At 40.7% G+C, this 20,953-nt stretch overlaps 1 protein-coding gene and 1 non-coding gene across 3 annotated transcripts in view; both read right to left on the reverse strand.

The window, feature by feature from the left end:
* Positions 1 to 20,953, reverse strand: part of SHANK2 (SH3 and multiple ankyrin repeat domains 2) — a 734,882-nt gene that overhangs the window by 246,081 nt on the left and 467,848 nt on the right. The window lies entirely within an intron of this gene.
* LOC119944292 lies at positions 11,257 to 11,395 on the reverse strand. The gene has a single exon (XR_005455786.1). It is a non-coding gene; the product is annotated as a small nucleolar RNA SNORA7 (small nucleolar RNA).

Consider the following 20,953-nt stretch of genomic DNA (forward strand, 5'->3'; position numbering starts at 1 on the left):
ACAGTCCAGAGGGGGAGACAGACATTGATATAAATAAATTAAATTATCTATAAGTACATAAGTGTTATGGGGCTGAGGGAAGGGTGAATAAAGGGTGAAAATCCTAGTGCAAGGGTGATGCAGAACAGACTTGGAGAACAGGAAATGAGGGCAGAGTCAGGGAAGGCCTTTTAGAGGAGATGTGTTCTTAAAAAGGCTTTGAAGTAGGGAGAGTGAGTTTGTTGGTTAAGAAAAGGGAGAGAGTTCCAGGTCAGAGGCAGAATATAGGTGTGGAGTTGGTGATGAAGCAGACAAGATCTAGCTATAGTGAGTAGGTTGGCATTAGAGGAGCCAAGTTGTGTGGGCTGGCTCGTAGCAGGAAATCAGGGAGGTAAGGTTGGAGAGGGCAAGGAGATTGAGTGTTTTAAAGCCTCTGGTAAGAGTTTCTGGTTTAGTGGTTTCTTAGTTTTGAGTATTTTGACCCTAGTATTATTCATTCATTCACCTGTATTTATTGAGCGCTTACTGTGTGCAGAGCACTGTACTAAGCACTTGGGAAGTACAAGTCGGTAACACAGAGATGGTCTCTACCCAACAACGGGCTCACAGTCTAGAAGGGGGAGACAGACAACAAAACAAAATGCCATGACCTTGATCAAGTCACTTAACTTCTTTGTGCCCCGGTTTCCTCATCTGTAAATTGGGGTTAAAATACCAGTTCTCTATCCCCCTCTGACTGAGAGCCCCAGAGATGGTATATGACCTGACTATTTCATATCTACCATAGAGTTTAGTTGTATACTTGCCACATATTCTAGACTGTAAGCCTGGTATGGGCAAGTACTGTCTCTATTGCTGAATTGTACTTTCCAAGTGTTTAGTACAGTGCTCTGCACACAGTAAGTGCTCAATAAATATGACTGAATGAATGAAGAGCTTAACAAATACCAGTTATTTTTATTTAATACCTTAGTAATCACACCAGATGGGCAATTTTCTTGGCTTCCAAAAGCATATCTGTTTCAGAATAAGTTTACAAACCCTGGGTCATCTTTTTCTGTAGTTTCATATTGTACTTTTATATTGTACTTTTTATAGGATAATTGTCTTAATTATCCCTATTAAACTTTATCCTCTTTGTTTCTATCCACCTCTTTGATTTAGTAATGTCACTTTGAACTTTTGCAACAGTGCTGACCTACTCCCTAATTCTGACTGTAGATGAGAGTTAGAGATCTGATGAGTTTCTAAATTCCATCGTCCAAGTCATTGTTAAAAACAATACACACAATTGGGTCCAGTACCTATGAACTGCTAACCATTATTTAGTTTTGAACCTTCAGCTGGTTATGCACCCAATGCTCATTATGATGTGTGGTATAGAGCATATTGTCAGAATTTTTCATTTGAACATGAACGGTACTGAATAATAGTATCTGGAAGGGATTTCCACAAGTTGGTTTGTTCAGCTCCTTGCAATATGGAATGCAGCAATATGGGTTCTAATTGGGGCTCTGCCACTTTTCTGCTGTGTAACCTTGGGCAAGTTAGTTAACTTCTCTGTGCCTCAGTTACCTCATCTGTAAAATGGGGATTAAGACTGTGAGCCCCATATGAGACTTGGACTGTGTCCACCCTGATTAGCTTGTATCTACCCCAGTGCTTAGTGCAGTGCCTGGAAAATAGTAAGTGCTTTACAAATGACATTAAAAAAAAATTATGGAAATCAAAGATCTTAGTAAATGAGGATGGATATCATTTATTGCTTTTTCCTTGCTATACTTAGCAAGTGTCTCTCCTCACTGCAGTAGACGAGAATAGTTTGTTAGAAGTTACAGTGTCATACAGGTGGACATATGGTAGCTTATTCTTTCCAAGGTGATGTGCAGATTGATTTGGGTTAGATTTATCACAGGAATAAAAAATAATCTTTTGAATATACAATTTTTCAGCTTGATTCCTCTTTTAAAGAGAAAGAGGATCTATAGAGGCTCTTTGCCATTCTTAAACCTTCACACTATTCTGAAAAATGGTAGATAGAAGTCTTTTTAAGGACTTTGCCCAATTACCCAATTCCTGTTTTTAGCCAAACACCACAATCACAAACTTCTCAATTTTATGAAATACTTGAAAGTGTTTTCTTAAAATTAGGTAAATCTGCTTCAGAAACACACATTTTCAGATACAATTCCCAAATCTGGGCTCCCCTGAACCTCTCTAAAACAAGAGTTTGCTAAATATTAACATACGAGAATGCATGTCATTGGCAATTACAGATTTTAATTCAACCATCTTCTTTAAATCATCTTTGCCATGTCTTTGCTTACTGTATCTTAGTTTTTCTTTGTTTGAGTAATGCCTCTCCTAAGTCCCTATCCCGTAGACTGTAACCTCAAAGTGGGCAGGGAACACATCGACCAACTCTATAGTACTGTACTCTCCCGAGCATTTAGTACAGTGCTCTGAACACAGAGTAAGTGCTCAATAAATACCACTGATTGATTGATTCTGAAAAAAAAGATACATTAAACCAATTGAAAGTGTCTGATTTTCTTATTTTCTTTAATCAGCTTTCACTCTCCCTTGAATAACAGCAATATTTTCTGATATCCTGCTATTTCTTTGTGATATAAAGAATGCAAGGTACTATCTATGGATTCAAAAAAGGCTTAAGGCCTATTTTACTCAAATTAAATATCCCCCATCTCCATCTTCCTTAAAGCAAAAGCATTCCAATAAAAATGGGAAAAACTAACAGAGTAACAAAAGCATTAGTAAACTTTCCTGCATATTGCTGAAGCAATTTTTCAGTAAAAATGTAATTTGTGGAGCCTGCCATAGAATGAAGACACCCTATATTTCAAATAAATCATTTAAAAAATATCGACCCACATGAAAATACTACCCCTAAATTGAGCAATTCCCAGGAGACACTATCTTTCATTTACATATTTAATTATAGTATGCATTAAGCAACTTCTGGGTGTCAGGGACTACTCTAGGTTCTGGGGTAGATACAATCAAGCAATCAGTAATATTTATTGAGTGCTTACTTTGTGCAGAGCACTGTACTAATCGCATGGGATAGAGTAATATAACAGAGCTAGTAGACACATACGCTGCCCACAAGGAGCTTAAAGTCTAGATGGGGAGACAGATATTATGGTAAATAAATAAATTATGGATGTGTACCTAAGTGTTCAGGATGGAATGAATAAAGGGTGCAAATCTAAGTCCAGGGGAACTGAAAAGGGGAGTGGGAAGGAAAGGAAATGAGGGCTTAATTGGAGAAGGCCTCTTGGAGGTGACGTGCTTTTAATAAGGCTTTGAAGGTGGGAAGACTGATCATCTGTTGGATGGAAAGGTGGGAAAAGTTCTAGATAGGATAGGATGAGGTAGACAAGATCAAGTTACAGTGAGAAGGTTGGCATTAGAGAAGCGAAGTGTGTTGGTAGGTTGTAGGAGGAAATCATAGAGGCAAGGTAGGAGTGGGCACAGTTATTGAGTGCCTTAAAGTCAATAGTAAGGAGTTTCAATTTGATGCAGAGTTGGATGGGCAACAACTAGAGGTTCTTGAGGAGCGGGTGAACATGGACAATGTTTTTGAAGAAAAACGATCTGGGCAGCAGAGTGAACTATGTACTGAAGTGGAGAGAGATGGGAGTCAAGGGGGTCAGCAAGGAGGCTGATGCAGTAATCAAGGTTGGTAAGGATAAGTGCCTAGATTAACATGGTAGAAGTTTGGATGGAAAGGAAAGGGTAGATTTTAGCTATGTTCTGAATGTTGAACTGACAGGATTTGATGACAGATTGAAGATGTGTGTTGAAAGAGAGAGATGGGTTAATCAGGTAGGACACAGGGCCTGTCCCACATGGGGCTCATAGCCTATGAGCCTATGTATAGCCATAGCCATAGCCTATGTAGTCCAAATGATCATGGGTCTAGCCTAATGGTGTAGTGGATCGAGCACGGGCCAGGGAAATCAGAAGGTCATGAGTTGCAATCCCAGCTCCACCACTTGTCTGCTGTGTGATTTGGGCAAGTCACTTAACTTCTCTGTGCCTTAGTTACCTCAACTGTAAAAAAAAGAGGGATTAAAAATGTGAGTCCAATGAGGGACCGGACTGTGTCCAACCTGATTAACTTGTATCTACTCCAGTGTTTAGAACAATGCTTGGCACACTAGTAAAAGCTTAATAAGAACCATTATTATCATCATCATCCATTCTTATATTTTCAAATGCATGAGTTTTCTATCATATTTATTAAGCACTTACTATGTGCAGAGCACTGCACTAAGCACTTGGGAGAGGACAAGATAATGGAGTTGGTAGATATGTTCCTTGCCATATAGTCTAAGGAAATTTTAAAGCTGAATTTTTGTTTGTTTAAACAGATGCCAAATGTTTTTGACACTATAGCTCAACTGAGTTTTTAGCTGAATCCTTGTCAAACATATGATGGCCCTAAATGACATTCCCCGAGGAAAATTATTAGTAGAGTTATTATAATGAACAATTTCACTTGTATCATGGCATTCTACTTTGTCTATAGGGACCTAAGAAAACATTGTATTTTCATACCCAGGCTTACTAAATAAAATATCAACAAAAGTGACATTTAGGCCTCCAACTGTGCCTAGTTCCCACCCTACTAGAAATAGAGTGTGAAAACAAGTATAGGATTAGAAAGGGAAATGATTTTGAGGGTTATTTTTCCTTCACTTACTTATGCAAGATTAATGAATGTTCATCACATATGAAATATGGTACATCAGCAATGGGGAAAAAAACAAATAGATTATCAAGATTGAAAACAGATTGTCCCTATGTTTCATCAGGAATCATTTTTACATGTAATAATTTCAACCATTTTAGAAAAGGGATTAGATTTGAAATATGAACTAGTCTCTTATTTTAAGCTTTTTACTGCTAACCAGTAGAGTTTTTTTTCCAGTTCTGCCATTAGTTCTACTTAACTAAATCATGGCAATCAATCAGTGGTATTTAATGAGTGCTTTCTATGAGCAGAGCACTGGTGCCGAGTGCAAAAGAGTAGGTAGATATTGTCCCTATTCTCCAAGGAATTTATAATCTAGTTGGGGAGACAGACATGTTACTAAATTACAGGTGGGGAAAACAACAGACTATAAGGATATGTACACAAGTTCTGTGGGGGTGGGAGTTGGGTAAGTACCTAAATGCCTAAGGGGTAAGTCAATTGCTAAAACAATGCAGTATGGAGGGAAATAGAGTGGGGAGATGACAGATTAGTCAAGGGAGGCTTCCTGGAGGAGATATGATTTTTAGTAGGGGAGAGTGGTGGTCAGGTGGATATGAAGAGGGAGAGTGTTCTGGGCAATAGATAAGTTCTCTCCCTTTCCTTGCTGTCCCTTTCTGCTCTGAACTTTTAAAAAGGATATGCCTATTTGTTTTCCAAAATAAAGTCTCCCTTGTATTTACTACTCATTAGGTTTCTCTGGTTAATTTAAATGTTAAATAAGATTAGAGATAAGATGATGTTAAATGACACTAGGCCAGATGCTCCAGAAGACCACTAAAGACATCTTCTCCAGCTCGACTTTCACCATTCTCCTATAAAGTCTTTAGAGGCTAAATGACAATATTACATTCTCAGTTGATCTCAATCAAATTTTCAAGTTTGATTTGAGAATATGTGAGTACATTTATCCAAAAAACATATACATGTGAATTACTTTCTTCCACCAATTCCCTAATTCCAGGTGGGGAAAGAAATGTTATTCAGATTGTGTGGAATTACTTGTCCTACATAAATTCATGCTGTTATTTATTTTGGATTTCATTTGTCTCCATGTAACTTAGTAAAACAACAGGACAGATGTTAATTATATATAAATATATATATGTCCATGCACATCTCACCAATACAATACTTGCTTCTAGGCTTTCTTTTCTTGTTTAGAAGTATTTAACATTATCTGCTCCACATTACAGTCTTCAGTTATTTCCTTAGTTACACTTTCAAGAAGTAGTTGGTAACTCATTATATTAATAAATAATTCCCACAAGATGCATGTTGATTCAATCTGATGATTTTCAGACGTTTAGATTCATTTCTCTGGCCTGGATTTCATTAACAGATATACTTTCCAGATTTACATCCTTTTGGAATTGTTTATATTTTTTGAATTAAAACTAAATCTTCTAAAATTAGATTGATATCTCAAGCATTTTAAGTTATCATTTATTCCATGTTCTTGAATATTTAATAGCGGATCTCTATGAATGCTCTCTAATTTCTCTGTAATTTATATTGGAGGTGCCTCAAGGGTCAGGTTGGGTTCCCTTCTATTATCCATCTGCACGGGCTTTTGTGTCAGAAGTCATGGGTTCAAATCCCGGCTTCCCAGTTGTCAGCTGTGTGACTTGGGGCAAGTCACTTACCTTCTCTAGGCCTCAGTTACCTCATCTGTAAAATGGGGATTAAGACTGTGTGGGACAACCTGATCACTTTGTAACCTCCCCAGCACTTAGAACAGGGCTTTGTACTTAGTAAGTGCTCAATAAATGCTATTATTATTATTATTATTGTTATCTGCACTCACTCCCTTGAAGGATTCCACAATGGGTGGTGTATTTTGTGCTAGGGCATTTTATTCAGACAAAATCCTTCTAGATGATGTTTAATGGCTTTTTTTAAGCACTTACTATGTTCCAGGCACTATACTAAGCGCTGGGGTAGATATGCAGTAACCAGATTGAACACTGTCCGTGTTTCACAAAGGGCTCACAGTCTTAATCCCAGATTTACAGATGAGGTAACTGAGGCACAGAGAAGTTAAGTGACTCACCCAGGTATCACAGCAGAAAAGTGACAGAGCCAGGATTAGAGCCCAGGTCCTCCTGACTCTCAGACCCAAGCTCTATCCACCAGGACATGCTACTTCTCCATGCTAGCTTCATCATTTTGCAATTGTTTACTTTTTCATGGCTACGGATGACCTGTTTCATAATTTTTATTACCACATATCCTGATTTGGTGAGTAGGGGCTGGTGTCAGGGAAGAGGAGGTGGGACTTTCTGTGAAGCTGGAGAGGAAGGAACCCAGACTGATGCAGTTTCCTCAAACTGAAGCATGTTTGGGTGAACCTAAAATTAATCGTAACAGCGGGGAGGACCCCAGTTTGCCTGCCTCAGCTGGGAGTCTTCTAGAGGGTCACAGAGAACTACTGGTCTTGCCCCCTCCCTTCTCCAACTGACCTAAGGTTTGCGGGACTGGAGAGGAGGGAGCTAGAGACCTATCCTTAGTGCTGTCCTGCACCAATGAGCAGCCTTGTGTTTATTTCCTTTTTTTGAATTTTTTAAGCGCTAAATATTTGTCAGGCACTGCAGTAAGTGTTGGGGTAGTTACAAGCAAATCTGTTCGGACACAGTCCATGTCCCACATGTGATTGTCTTAATCCCCATTTTACAGATGAGGTACCTGAGGCCCAGAGAAGTGAAGTGACATGCCCAAGGTCACACAGCATATAAATGGTGGAACTGGGATTTGAACCCAGGTACTTCTGACTCCCAGGCTCATTCTTTATCCACTAAGCCATAATGCTTCTCTATTGTTTAATGATGAAAAATAAATCCCACGGCACTGAGGCTCTCCAGTCTGTGGATATGACTGGCCATGACAGGCAGTAGTGACCATTCTTTTTATTTAAAAAAAAAAAATCCTCAGGCACTGAGGCCCCCTGCTTGGTGTGTATAACTGACCAGGGAAGACATCCCCATGAGTGAGACTGCAGGTGGACAGCGGGATTCCTTTTTACTTAATAATAAATAAAAAATAAATCCCCCAGTCCTAAGGCTACCCGTCTGTGGATATAACCATCTCGGTGAGGGGTTGGAAGGCATTCTTTATATTTATAAATAAATAAATAAATTCCCCAATCTGTGGACATGACTGGGGAGGGGAGGCAGAGCCATGAGTTGGGCCCGTGCAGAGAGGGCTAGGGAAAAGCCAGGCTCTCATCCAACTGAGTCATATTACTGAGGTGGGCTGATGGCCCCATGAGTGGGGCCTGGAGGTCCAGACTTGTCTCAGATTGTGTCATGTGATTGAGATGGGAGGAGGCACCTTTGTTACACCATAGGTCTACCCTTTCGCCTCAGGATTGGTATAACTGATAGGTCATCCAGACAAATTTGTAAGCCAACCAAATTCCTCAAGCGAATCGCACGGTGCAAAGCACGGGGAAGGAACTAGTGGAGAGTAAGCGGTTGAAGATGAAAGTTAAGGAGGGGAGGAGGGAAGGGGCAAGAGATTTCATAAGATTTCATGATATCTCTACTTGAATGTTACACTGATACCTCAAACCTGACTTGTTCAAAACAGAATTTCTCACCTTTCCACCCTAGCCCTGTCCTTACCCTAACTTTTCTAAACTCTAGACAGCACCACTATCTTCCCAGTCTTACAAGTCCACAACCTGGGCATTATCGTTTAATCATCTCTCTCACTCAACCCACACATTCACTCTATCATGAAATCTTGTGGGTTGAACCTTCACAGTATCTCTAGAATCCTCCCCTTCCTTTCTATCCAAACTGCTAACATGCTGATGCAAGCACTCATCATTTGCTGCCTTGACAACTCCAGTGGCCTCTTCGCTGATCTCCATACATCCTATCTCTCCCCTTTCCAGCCCTTACATCAGTATGTTGCCCAGATCATTTTTCTGAAAAATTCAGTCCATACCTCCTCACTTCTCAAAAACCTCCAACTGTTGCCTACCCACCTTTGCATCAGCAGAAACTCCTTACTATCTGCTTTAGGGCACTCAAACAGCCCTCTCCCTCCTACAATGCAACCCAAACACTTTGCTACTTTAAAAGCCACCTACTCTCTGAACCTTGATCTCTTCTATCTTGCCACTGTCCCTTGGAACATTCTCCTCTCTCCCCCTCTTCATATCTGACAGTCCACCAGTCTCCCCATCTTCCAGACGCCCTTGAAAATCATTTCTTCTCTAAGAGGTCTTCCAGACTAAGGCCTTTATTACCCTTACCCTCTATCCATTCCGGATTGATTACGAATTTGGCTGTGCAACCTTTAAGCACTTGGAAGAAGTGCTCAGGAAAGCAGTGTGGCCAAGTGGAAAGAGCACAGACCTGATAGACAGAAGACTTGTGTTCTAAACCTGACTCCCACTTTTGCTGCTGTTTGACCTTGGGCAATCATTTCACTTTTCTGTGCTTCAGTTTCATCAGCAAAATGGGGATTAAATCCTACTGCCTTGTATTTAAACTTAGAACCCCAGGTGGGACAGGGACCATGCCCGAACTGATTATCTTTTATCTACCCCAGCACTTAATTCTTGGTACACAATAAGCACTTAACAAATATCATTATTATTTGATTCTCACCCCAACCACACAATACATATGTACTCTTTCCCCTATCCATAATTTATTTTAATATCTGTCTTCCCCTGTAAACTGTAAACTCTTCATTGGCAGGGATCTCTTCTACCAATTCTGTTTGACTGCGATTTCTCAAGCTCTGAGTACAGTGCTCTGCACACAGAAAAACAATGAAATATAATTGACTGACAGATTTGATTTTTACTGTATGGCTATGCTTTGCTTATTCTGAATTTTTATTCATGGCTAACCAATTTGATTTCAGCTTCTTACATGTCCTGTCAGCACCCATTCTCATTTTCTGGTGATTTTTCACCTGTCCCCGAAGCCACAGGCTCAGTTCCTTTTTCTGCCATAAAAAGAATAATATGCTAGTATTCCAGAATCTGAATCTTAGTACTTCTAACTTGCATAGCATTTTCACAAGAGTGTCTTTCTTACAAACCCAATAGCATATACTACCATGATCACTGAAGTCATGTCTTACAATTAAAGAGTGCAAGAGTCATTGGTACCCCTCATAGTTTTTCTAATGCAATTAGATTTTTCTTATCATTCAATTTTCTTTTACATTACAAAAATGCAATAAGAATGCACCTTTTCTACATCATAACTGCTAAAAGAAATTATAAACCAAATCAGTCACCTCCTACATTTTCATTTCTCTTTTGCTATGCCAAAAATATCTCACAATATTTTTAATGGCTGGATACCCATTTCCTGAAGCCCTAGTGCACAAACCCTAAAAATATTTCCTATCATATAAAATGACATTTGAAAGTGAACCACTCCACTGTTCTTTTCATTTACAGCAATACCAAAATACATTTTAGATATCGATAAGCCCATTTCTTTTGACTTGATATCATCTGCTTTAAGGTAAGTCAACATGACTACTTTTGCATCTTAACATTATTTACATGCACTTAAAATGCATTGATGTTTTCAGCTGAAACAATTGCTATGGGGAATGAAGAGTGAAATTTGGACAGCCAAGGAAGCTTCTGTAAAATGAAATAAGCAAACACAATCTTGCCTCAATTTCCTGCTCTCCCCTTCATTTTAACTCCAAAAGAAAACAGAGAACAGAGTTCTACAGATGTTTGTTTCATAAATAATTGAGTGGCCACATATTTTATTTTCCTAATCTACACATGAATTTGATAAATAAGAGAACAGAAGAATCAATAATATAATCCTTCAAGGGGAAGGGCCCAATATTTCTCTGTGGAGTACTGCGCACTGGGGTAAGAGAAAGAGACTATCAAAGTGCTTTGGTTTAAAAAAAATCTATTTCATGACAATTGACAGGATAATTAAAAATTTGGAAGAGTTTAGGAACCTGCACATCTTGAATAGCTCCATTGCTGGAGCTTATTTTCTCTTTCCCAAAGTGATTGTGGAAATCATCAAAATCTTTTTCATCTGGTGTTCATCAGAACAATGAAGGCTTTAATTCCATCTCAATCTGGGGTTCCACTATATTCTTGAGCAACCAGGGCAGACTAAGAAAAATGTCCCACCATCAACCAACAGCCAAGCAGAAATTTGTGAATGAATAGATCACGTTCTCTCTCCACTGAAATGAATTACTATTGAGAGCGCAGAGAAGCAAAACTTCACAAGTGCTTTTCCAAGACTTGGGATTAGATTTGAATCTGGGCCAAACAAACCAAGGTACCAGAAGGTGGCTGCTACAATTCAGGCAACATTGTCCACTGCAAGACATGCACATACACAGACATATACAAACAATATTACTCTCCAAGAAAATTTCACGTCCTTAATGAATAGTACCACTGCCGCCTTCCGCGCAGTAAACTCAAGTCTCTGCCATCAACTCTCTCCCATGCTGCTGCTGCCCAGCATGGGTGAGTTTTGACTTGTAGCAGATTGCCTTCCACTCACTAGCCACTGCCCAAGCTAGGAATGGAACGGATAGCCCTCTGGCTTTACTCTCCCTCTCGTAGCTGAGACTGGTAGAATACTGGAAACTCTCCAGATGCGACCCTGGGCGGGGGGTGGAGCTAGGGACAATGAAATATGGTTATGCAGCCTAAGTGGCTGGATTTTAACAGTTACTAAAGACTAGAGCATGCTTGTGATGCCTGCAGTACCACAATCTCTGATGTCGGGACGGGAGTTAAACCACTTCCGTATTTTTACCAAGAAAACTCTATGGATACATTACCAGAACAATTGCGGATGGAGAGTGGGGCGTTCTGGGAGAGATGTGCCCATGGTGTCACTATGGGTTGGAAATGACTCGATGGCATAAGACAAGACAATGAACAGCATTGTTTTTGAAACTTACTATGGGAAAGATATAATCGAGTTTCTCAAAAAGCAGTAGTGTAATTAGTATTAATGAAGCACCTATTGTGCGCAAAGTACTATAGTAAATCAATCATAAATATTGAGCGCTTACTGTGTACAGAGTACTAAGAACTTGGGAGAGTATAATATAAGAGTTGATAGATACAGTCCCTGTCCACCTCCAACTTACAGTCTAAACACTGGGAAAACATACATAAGTGGGTTTTACACCTGGTCGCTGGCAGTCAAGAAGTTCACAGTCTAATAATAAGGAAGGGTAGGAGTTGGGAGACAGATAAGTAAGGAAAATTGAAACAACAAAACCAAAATAATAGATGAGGGCAATAGATAATACAGGATGGTATTGGGGCTAGTGGAGTAGAATTACAGGGTCATCATTGCTCAGAGTACAAAAGCTCTGACAGTAATGGGACTGGCAGGATCCTTGTGGTTTTAGCCATCTAGGTTGTCCAGAATCCAGTCACAATCAAAACTCCCCAAGATTTGCAATTTGAAGAGGCAGGCTGCTGTTCCCTCACAGCCCCATCATGCAGGGTAGACAAGAGCAGAGGACTTGGATTGGGTAATAATAATAATAATTATGGAATCTGTTAAGTGCTTACTATGTGCCAGGCACTGTACTAAGAGCTGGGGTGGATACCAGCAGATCAGGCTGGAGACAGTCCTGGTCCCACGTGGGGCTAACAGTCTCAAACCCCATTTTATGGATGAGGTAACTGAGGCACAGAGAATTAAGTGACTTGCCCAAGGTCACACAGCAGACAAGTGGCAGAGCCAGAACTAGAACCCAACTGGGAAAGGAGAGGGCACGAGAGCTGGGATTCCTGTTTTTTTGTGCTTAGCAGTCCAGTGGGGTAGAAGGCAGAAACCTAGCAAAGATTTTTCATTCCTAGGCCTTCCCAAAGGGATGGCACAAGAGAACCGGGAAGGGCTGTTTCTGGTGAAGGTACAAATTCCCGCTTCTCGACTTCTCTAGCACATTGTGTGTGTCTCTAATTTGCAATGCTGCTTTCCTGGGTTCTGTGATCCTTTATGTGGCCCTGACAACTACAGGGTTAGGGATGGAGAGAGGACAATGGGAGAGGGGAACAAATGACAAGATGTGTGGAAAGGGATAAACACTGCAGAGTGTCAGAGCAACCAGACAAGTAGAGGCCGACTTGCCAAGCATGAGGGCATGGAATGTTTTGTTCTGTTGGGCACATTTCCTAGGGAGGAAACATACTGTACCTATTTGTACTAATGAACACTTCACATGCTTTGTTTCTCTCACTTTATCACCAGTTCCTCAACAACAAGGATTGTGTTTTCTCAATTCTCTTAACTCCACTGCACCTTGTCCTGGACCCAGAGGATGGCATGCTAATATAGTACTTAATTACACTAATGGACTATCATATCAGAATGTTTCACCAAAAAGAAACATCTACTGGGAGGTAGGTTTTATGTGTAAGACAAACATAGTTGTTGGTTGTAACAATTTATATATGCTATCTATAAAACCCACAGATACTTTGTAAGGAAAACCTGAGAAAAAATCCTTGTCACATATTCATTTTCACCTGCATGTGAACTAGCCATAAAATATGCAACTTACGTATGAACTTTGCCTAAAACATTGAGTCCATTGTTGTCCTGGGCCTATTTACTTAGTATATTCCAGGGTCAGAATTTCTGGAGAGGCCTCTAAACATGTATGCCAAAAAAACAGCAATGGCTTAAACATAGCCTAGGAGTCTTTTAATTCATTCATTATAATCGCATGATCATTACACTAATAAACATTGTTTATAGCCTTAGGAAAAACAACATTCCCTGTACTGAAAAATTAACTGTGCTTTTGAATCTGCTACATCTGGTACCTTCCTCTTCTGCTTCAAATTTGGATAACTTAGTCCTCCTGTACTAGATTTCTTTAAGAAGGAAGTCATTCTCGATGCCTAATCCAAACTCAGCAGGCAGCACCTGAATATCTCAACTAAAATATAGTGAAATCTAATCTGCCAATGTTAAAGTCAATCAAGTTCCCAACCTAGAAATTAATTAGATAAAAAGATGAAACTAATACCCCTCCCCCCACGGTGTGCCATCACAGTGAAAGAAAAATGGTAAAAATCTCTCAAGACACATTCCAACCTACCTAGGAAATTAAATACTGGTAAAAGCACCATATCACTAAACTTCGATGGGAAAGGTATTATAATTTCAATAGAAAGTTTTTGGAACCTCCTGATGTTTAAAATTAGAGAGGAAGGAATTGTTAGCTAGGGAACAGTTGCTGAAAAGCAGAGAGATTGAAATCATGCAAAACTTCCAACCATCTTCCAGAAACATCTACCTGTCAATTCATCCTTTTCATTTCATCAATCAGTCATATTTATTGAGCACTTACTGTGTGCAGAGCACTGTACTAAGCATTTGGGAAGTACAAGTTGGCAACATATAGAGACAGTCCCTACCCAACAGTGGGCTCACAGTCTAAAAGGGGGAGACAGAGAACAAAACCAAACATACATCATCAGTGTACAGCATCATACATCATACATCATCATACATCATCAGTTGTTCAGCTAGGGAAAAACAAAGCACTAACCATAGCTACCAGGTAGAGGGAGTGAACAAATACACTCTGTCTTAAAAGTGGACTAGCTTTGCTATCAAAACTTCCTTTGAATTATCATTCTATATTCATAGCACCAAATGGCACAATTCTCCTTCCCTTCCCCAAGTGGCAGGTTTGGCAGAATAAACCCTACTCTGGGCAACAGTTGGCCCATCACTCTATATTGAAGAGGAGATAATAGTTGTAAACCCAGGCTTTCTGCCAAGAACACCACCAATCACTTTGGAAAGCCTCCTACCAAATGAAAGAATATCATATTTCCTGGATTGCAGACTGGGGCTCCCACTCTGTGGAACCTGGTATGGAAACCTTGAGTTCCAATAAGTAAAATTAAAGCTCCTCTCTCAGAATACCATGATCTCCAGTGGTGGTAGAATTTACAGCCCTCAAAAGCAATGCTGGGCTCTTGGATATAATACTAGCTATGCTAAGGAGAAATTTTATGTTTCATGCACCATTCATCTATTTGCCATGAATTGGGCACCAGGATCACTTGGTAAGTACAAGGAGAGAGGGGCTTAAGTCCACAAGCCATTGAATATCATGAAGAATGTCACAAGTCTGAGAAAACCCTAGTGCAGTCTTCAGCTTTGGCAACACAAGCTGTTAAGATCTGTTAGTGGGTCACATCCACTGATTTAATGTTTCAGACTATAAGGCTAGGTCAGCTCCTATTTAAAAAATTCTTCTCTTGGAGACTAGATGGGGTAAAAAGGGTGATCTTGCATATGTGTGGTGCTGTCCTTCCTGCCATCTTGTGCTGTGCAACTTTGCCATTACTAGGGAATTATGCATGCACTTCCAGGGTTGTTCAAGTTAATGAAATGATAAAAAAGCCCCAAGTAGATTTTCTGCAATGTTTGAGTTGATATTTGGGCAGCTCAAAATAGCCTATTTTCCTCTTGCACTGCTTTTCTCATGTCTGTACAAATGACCTAAAGACCCTACATTGGGATGCATAAACTTCCAATCAGGACTACTGACTCATCTCAGGCAAAGGTTACTGCCATGGTACACTTAATTTGCCAGGCAGATTGGAATGATTTTTCAAAGATTTATGCTGCTCATGCTTCAACTTGACAGCATTGAGGAAACTCATTTTATCCTTGGATCTTCATTCTTTGCTTTTTGGGAAATAATAGTCCCACCATCTGTAGAAATACTTAACCTTGCAAGAACAGGGTTGAATACGTATACATAGAAATTCAGCACTTGCAAAATAATGACTGATGATCATAACTCACAGGTTAGCACATTTGAGAGGGAAGGAAGCCAGATGGGCCACAGTGACAGGACCTCAAAACCTTACACATAAAAGTCTGAGAACACTACTGGAAAAAAGTACAAACTCAGATCTCTCAATATCATTGATGGAATAAAAAGACATCATCCAAACTATTCCAAAGAATGGGGGCAACAAACATAATCAGTGATGAGTGGGCAGATGACGTATTTGAAAAATCAGGATGTGAAAAGAAAACACTGACAGCACAAACGTATTTTTTCTTTAGCCTCCTGCCGAACCTTAATCAACAGCAATTATTAGGAAGTGACTGCTGTAATGAATGTAGATTTTCTTCCACAACCTTGGCTTGGGTATACTTAATAATAGTAAATGTGGCATTTGTTCTGTGTGCCAACCACTGAACTAAGCACTGGGAAGATTCTCATCGATGGTACTTTTTTCATTCATTCATTCAATTGTATTTATTGAGCACTTACTGTGTGCAGAGCACTGTACTAAGGGCTTGGGAAGTACAAGTTGGCAACTTATAGAGACGGTCCCTACCCAACAACGAGCTCACAGTCTAGAAGGGGGAGAAAGACAACAAAACAAAACAAGTAGACAGGTGTCAAGTCATCAGAACAAAGAATTAAAGCTAGATGCACATCATTAACAAAATAAATAGAATAGTAAATATGTAGAACTAAAATAGAGTAATAAATCTGTACAAATATATACAGGTGCTGTGGGGAGGGGAAGGAGGTAGGGTGGAGGGGATGGGGAGGAGGAGAAGAAAAAGGGGGTTCAGTCTGGGAAGGCCTCTTGGAGGAGGTGAGCTCTCAGTAGTGCTTTGAAGGGAGGAAGAGAGCTAGCTTGGTGGATGTGTGGAGGGAGGGCATTCCAGGCCAGGGGGAGGACGTGGGCCGGGGGTCGATGACGGGACAGGCGAGAACGAGGTACAGTGAGGAGGATAGCAGCAGAGGCGCGGAGGGTGCAAGGTGATGGAGAGCCTTGAATCAATCAATCAATCATATTTATTGAGCACTTACTGTGTGCAGAGCACTGTACTAAGCGCTTGGGAAGTACAAGTTGGCAACATATAGAGACAGTTCCTACCCAACAGTGGGTTCACAGTCTAAAAGGGGGGGCTCACAGTCTAAAAGGGAAATAATGATGGCATTTATTAAGCACTTACTATGTGCCAAGCACTGTTCTAAGCGCTGGGGAGGTTACAAGTTGATCGGGTTGTCCCATACGGGTCTCACAGTCTTCATCCCCATTTTACAGATGAGGTAACAGGCACAGAGAAGTTAAGCGGCTTGCCGAGAGTGAGGAGCTTTTGCTTGATGTGTAGGTTGACTGGCAGCCACTGGAGATTTTTGAGGATTTTTCTTGATTTTACTTGAGTGCTTATTGTGTGCAGAGCACTATACTAGGCACTTGGAAGAGTACAACACAACAGAGTTGGTAAATACATTCCCTGCTCATGATCATCAATCATCATCAATCGTATTTATTGAGCGCTTACTATGTGCAGAGCACTTACTATGTGCAGAGCATGATGAGCTTATATATAAGTGAATCAGGTAAGAATCAGTCCCTGTCTGATAAGGGGCTGACAGTTTAACCAAAAGGCCAAGTATGAAGTCCACATTACAAATGAAGAAACAGAAGCATACAGAAGTTAAGAGATTTGCTGAAGGTCACAGAGCAGGCAAGTGGCAGGGGTGGGATTAGAACCCAGGTCCTCTGACTTTTAGACTCACTCTCCTTCCACTAGGTCACACTGCTTTCCCATAAGCGAACACATGTCAGGTCTCAGGATTTGCCTAGCCCTTACTAATACCAGGGTCTATGTAGAAAAGAAACAAATAGCTTAAGAGATGGATAAACTCTTTTCTCTAAACAAATGCCTATACCAGCAAACAGCTTTTTGTTACACTGGACCAAACTCCATGCATGCATTCACTCCTTTAGGAATGTTTCTAACAGAAGGCAGCTTTTTTTGTTAGTAATCAGACAATCTCAGGAGCTGTAATGACAGTTTATTTGCTTCTGGAAATTGATTGGGAGAAGAGTTTGGTGCTCTAATTTTCTGAGGAGGGGCAAAGGCTCCACAGCCCCTAAACCTGATTCAATACCTTGAGAAAGGAGTAGCTTAAGGGGTTGCATCTTTTCATCCAAGCCCTTAGCAAACTCCCAAGGCTGGGAAAGGTGATTGAAACATTTCCTAGCCATGGAAAGAAACAGGGGTAGTGGTCAACTTTCAGGTGGAACCTTTTCTTTAACCACCAGGTACAGCTTCCTTAAGGCACTAAAGGTTTAGCTTGTTTGAGGTGCTACTCAGTGATTCTCCCAGCATTTAAGCTACTCTCTACTCATAAACTGTCTACAGAAAATAATCCTCCAAAGTTCTGTCTAAATTAGGGTGGTGGAGTCTCCCATCTAGAATGACTGTTGAATCCCTAGGACTATAAAGTAACAGGATGGTGAAAGACAAAATTCAGGGGACCAATGCAGGGCAGAATACTGGGTGCCTAGAATGTGCCTGATCTCTAAAACCCAAACCACCAAAGTCCAATAATCAACTAGTTTCACGTGATTGGCCTAGAATATGAAATCAGAATTAGGGACAGGACCATGGGTAAGACAGTGGTATCTACAACTGATGTTTTGCACAGTTGGGCAGTGTGAAGCAAATGACCTTTAGGAGCTTGTCTTTTGATGACTTGTTGATTTAAGTAACTGGTGTTTTGGCAGAGCATCATGGAACTCAATAAAAACTTTGAAGCCGAATAGAAAGGGGAAGAGGAAGGAAAGGAATGTTGTATTCAATTAAAGGTATTTATTAAGTGCCCACAGAATACAAAGCACTGTACTAATTGCTTGGGAAGATATAACAGAAGTAAAGAGATGTTCCCCACTCATAAGGGGCTTACAATCTAATGATATTCAATTTCTCTCTAGAATCAATACAATTTTTTCAACTCCAATGGCCACTTAAGACTGAATTTGTTTTCTTGACAGACCTAATTCATGATTTCCATAAAAAGCATAACTCCCAGGAGAATTTGGCTCTTTCTTCCATTTGCTTTGATGCCACAGGTCACAGGTTGCAGATAGGCAGCATTATGTCTATTTTATAAATGGATAAACAGACCAAGAGGAAAGATATAAAGCCAGACCAGGATACTCAAATGAAACCCTAGCATTAAACCAATACCACTCCAACACTCCTTTATTGCCCAAAGCCAGTTATTTAATTAGTAGTATTTTTTGAATGCACACTGTGTGTAAAACACTGTATTAAGTGCTTGGGAGAATACAATAATGGTAGGGACAATCCCTTCCCCGGAAGAGCTGACAGTCTGGTGGAGGAGTGTAACATTAAAATAATTTAGAAGTAGGGAAGCCACAGGCTATAAGGACATGTATATATGTCCCAATCCTATGGGAGTGAAGGTGAGAACCAAATGCTCATGGCATATGGACTTCTCTGGATGGGGGACACTGGAGGAAGGAAAAAGGCTTCTTGAAGTTAATATGATTTTAGTAAGACTTTAGGAGAGTGATGGGCTATTGGATGTGAAAGGAAAGAGAGTTTCAGTCAGGGGAGAGGGCAAAAGCAAGAGGTCCACAGTGAGTGATGGGAGGTAATAGAGAAGTGAAGTAGGTGGGCTTATTTGTAAAGGAAAGCAGCATGGTCTACTAGAAAGAGCACAGGGCTAGGAATTAGAGGATCTGAGTTCTAATTCTGGCTCTGCCACTCATCTACTGTGTGAACCCGTGGGCAAGTCACTTACCTTCCCTCTGCCTTGGTTACCTCAACTGTAAAATGAGAATTAGGACAGTGAGCTCTCGTGGGACATGGACTATGTCCAATTTGATTAGCTTGGCTCTACCAAAGCACTCAGCACAGTGCCTGGCACATAGTAAGCACTTAACAAATACCATTAAAAAAGAAAAAAACAAGGGGAGAGGAGTTGTGATTGTTTTGGGGAGAGCTCACTGACAAAGATGGTGGTAAGGAAGGTCTGTTTGATGCAGAGATGAATGGGCAACTGTTGGAGGCTCTGAAGAGTGGAGGCATATATGCAAAATCTTTTTTTTTTAAAATATCCAGGGAACATGAAGAATGAACTGGAGAAGGAAGAGGGCAAGAGGTAGGGAGGTCAGTGAAGAGACTGACACAGTGGTGGAGGTAGTTTATGACAAGTACTTAAACCAGTATGATAGAAGCTTGGAATAACCAAAAGGATTTAGTAACAGACTGAATGTGAAGGTTGAAGGGGAAGGATGTGTAAAGGTTGTGAGGCAGGGAAGACACTGATGTTGTTCATGGTGCTGACCAGCGTGGCTCAGTGGAAAGAGCACGGGCTTGGTAGTCAGAGGTCATGGGTTCTAATCCTGGCTCTGCCACTCGTCAGCTGTGTGCCTTTGTGCAAGTCACTTAACTTCTCTGTGCTTCAGTTCTCTCATCTGTAAAATGAGGATTAAGACTGTGAGCCCCAAGTGGGACAACCTGATCACCTTGTATCCCCCCGCCCCCAGCACTTAGAACAGTGCTTCACATATAGTAAGCACTTAAATACCATTATTCCCCTTCTAGACTATGAGCCCGTTGTCGGGTAGGGACCGTCTCTATATGTTGCCTACTTGTACTTCCCAAGTGCTTAGTACAGTGCTCTGCACACAGTAAGTACTCAATAAATACGACTGACTGATTGAATGAATTAATGAATGCTGAGAAAGAGAGAGGACAGGGTTTGAGTGGGAAGGTGAGGAATTCTGTTTTGCCCAGATTACGGTTTCAGTGGGACAAACAAATTGAGATGCCCCAAAGGCAGTAGGAAATGTGGGATTGCAGAGGGCAGAGGGTGGGGCTGGAGAGGTAGATTTGGTATATTATCTCTAAATGGTAAGCTCATTAAGGTCAGGGATCACATCTCCCAACAGTATTGTACTCTTCCAGTGCTTTGCACAGAATCTATTGATTGATTGATTTGGGAGTCTTCCGTGAAGAGACGGTAGTTGAAGTCAAAGGAGCGAATGAGTTGTTCAGTGGAGTGGGTGCAGAGAGAGAGTAGAAGGGAGCTCAAAAAGCCTTGAGAATCTTCCACAGTTACGGAGTTGGAGGCAGGAGAGGAGCTTGTGAAAGAAACTGAGCAATTGGCCACAGAGGTAGGAAGAGAACCCGGAAAGGACAGTGCCAGTGAAACCAAGGTTAGATAGTGTTTTCCAGGAGAAAGAGATGGTCCACAACGTCAAGGGCAGCTGAGAGGTCTAAGAGGAATAGGATGGAGTAGAGTCTGATCTGATGGATGGTGCAACCAGGTCATTGGTGACTTTGGAGAGAGCTGTTTAGTGGAGTGGAAGGAGCAGAAACCATATTA

Source organism: Tachyglossus aculeatus, chromosome 22 (assembly GCF_015852505.1).
Source record: "Tachyglossus aculeatus isolate mTacAcu1 chromosome 22, mTacAcu1.pri, whole genome shotgun sequence".
Taxonomy (NCBI): Eukaryota; Metazoa; Chordata; class Mammalia; order Monotremata; family Tachyglossidae; genus Tachyglossus; species Tachyglossus aculeatus.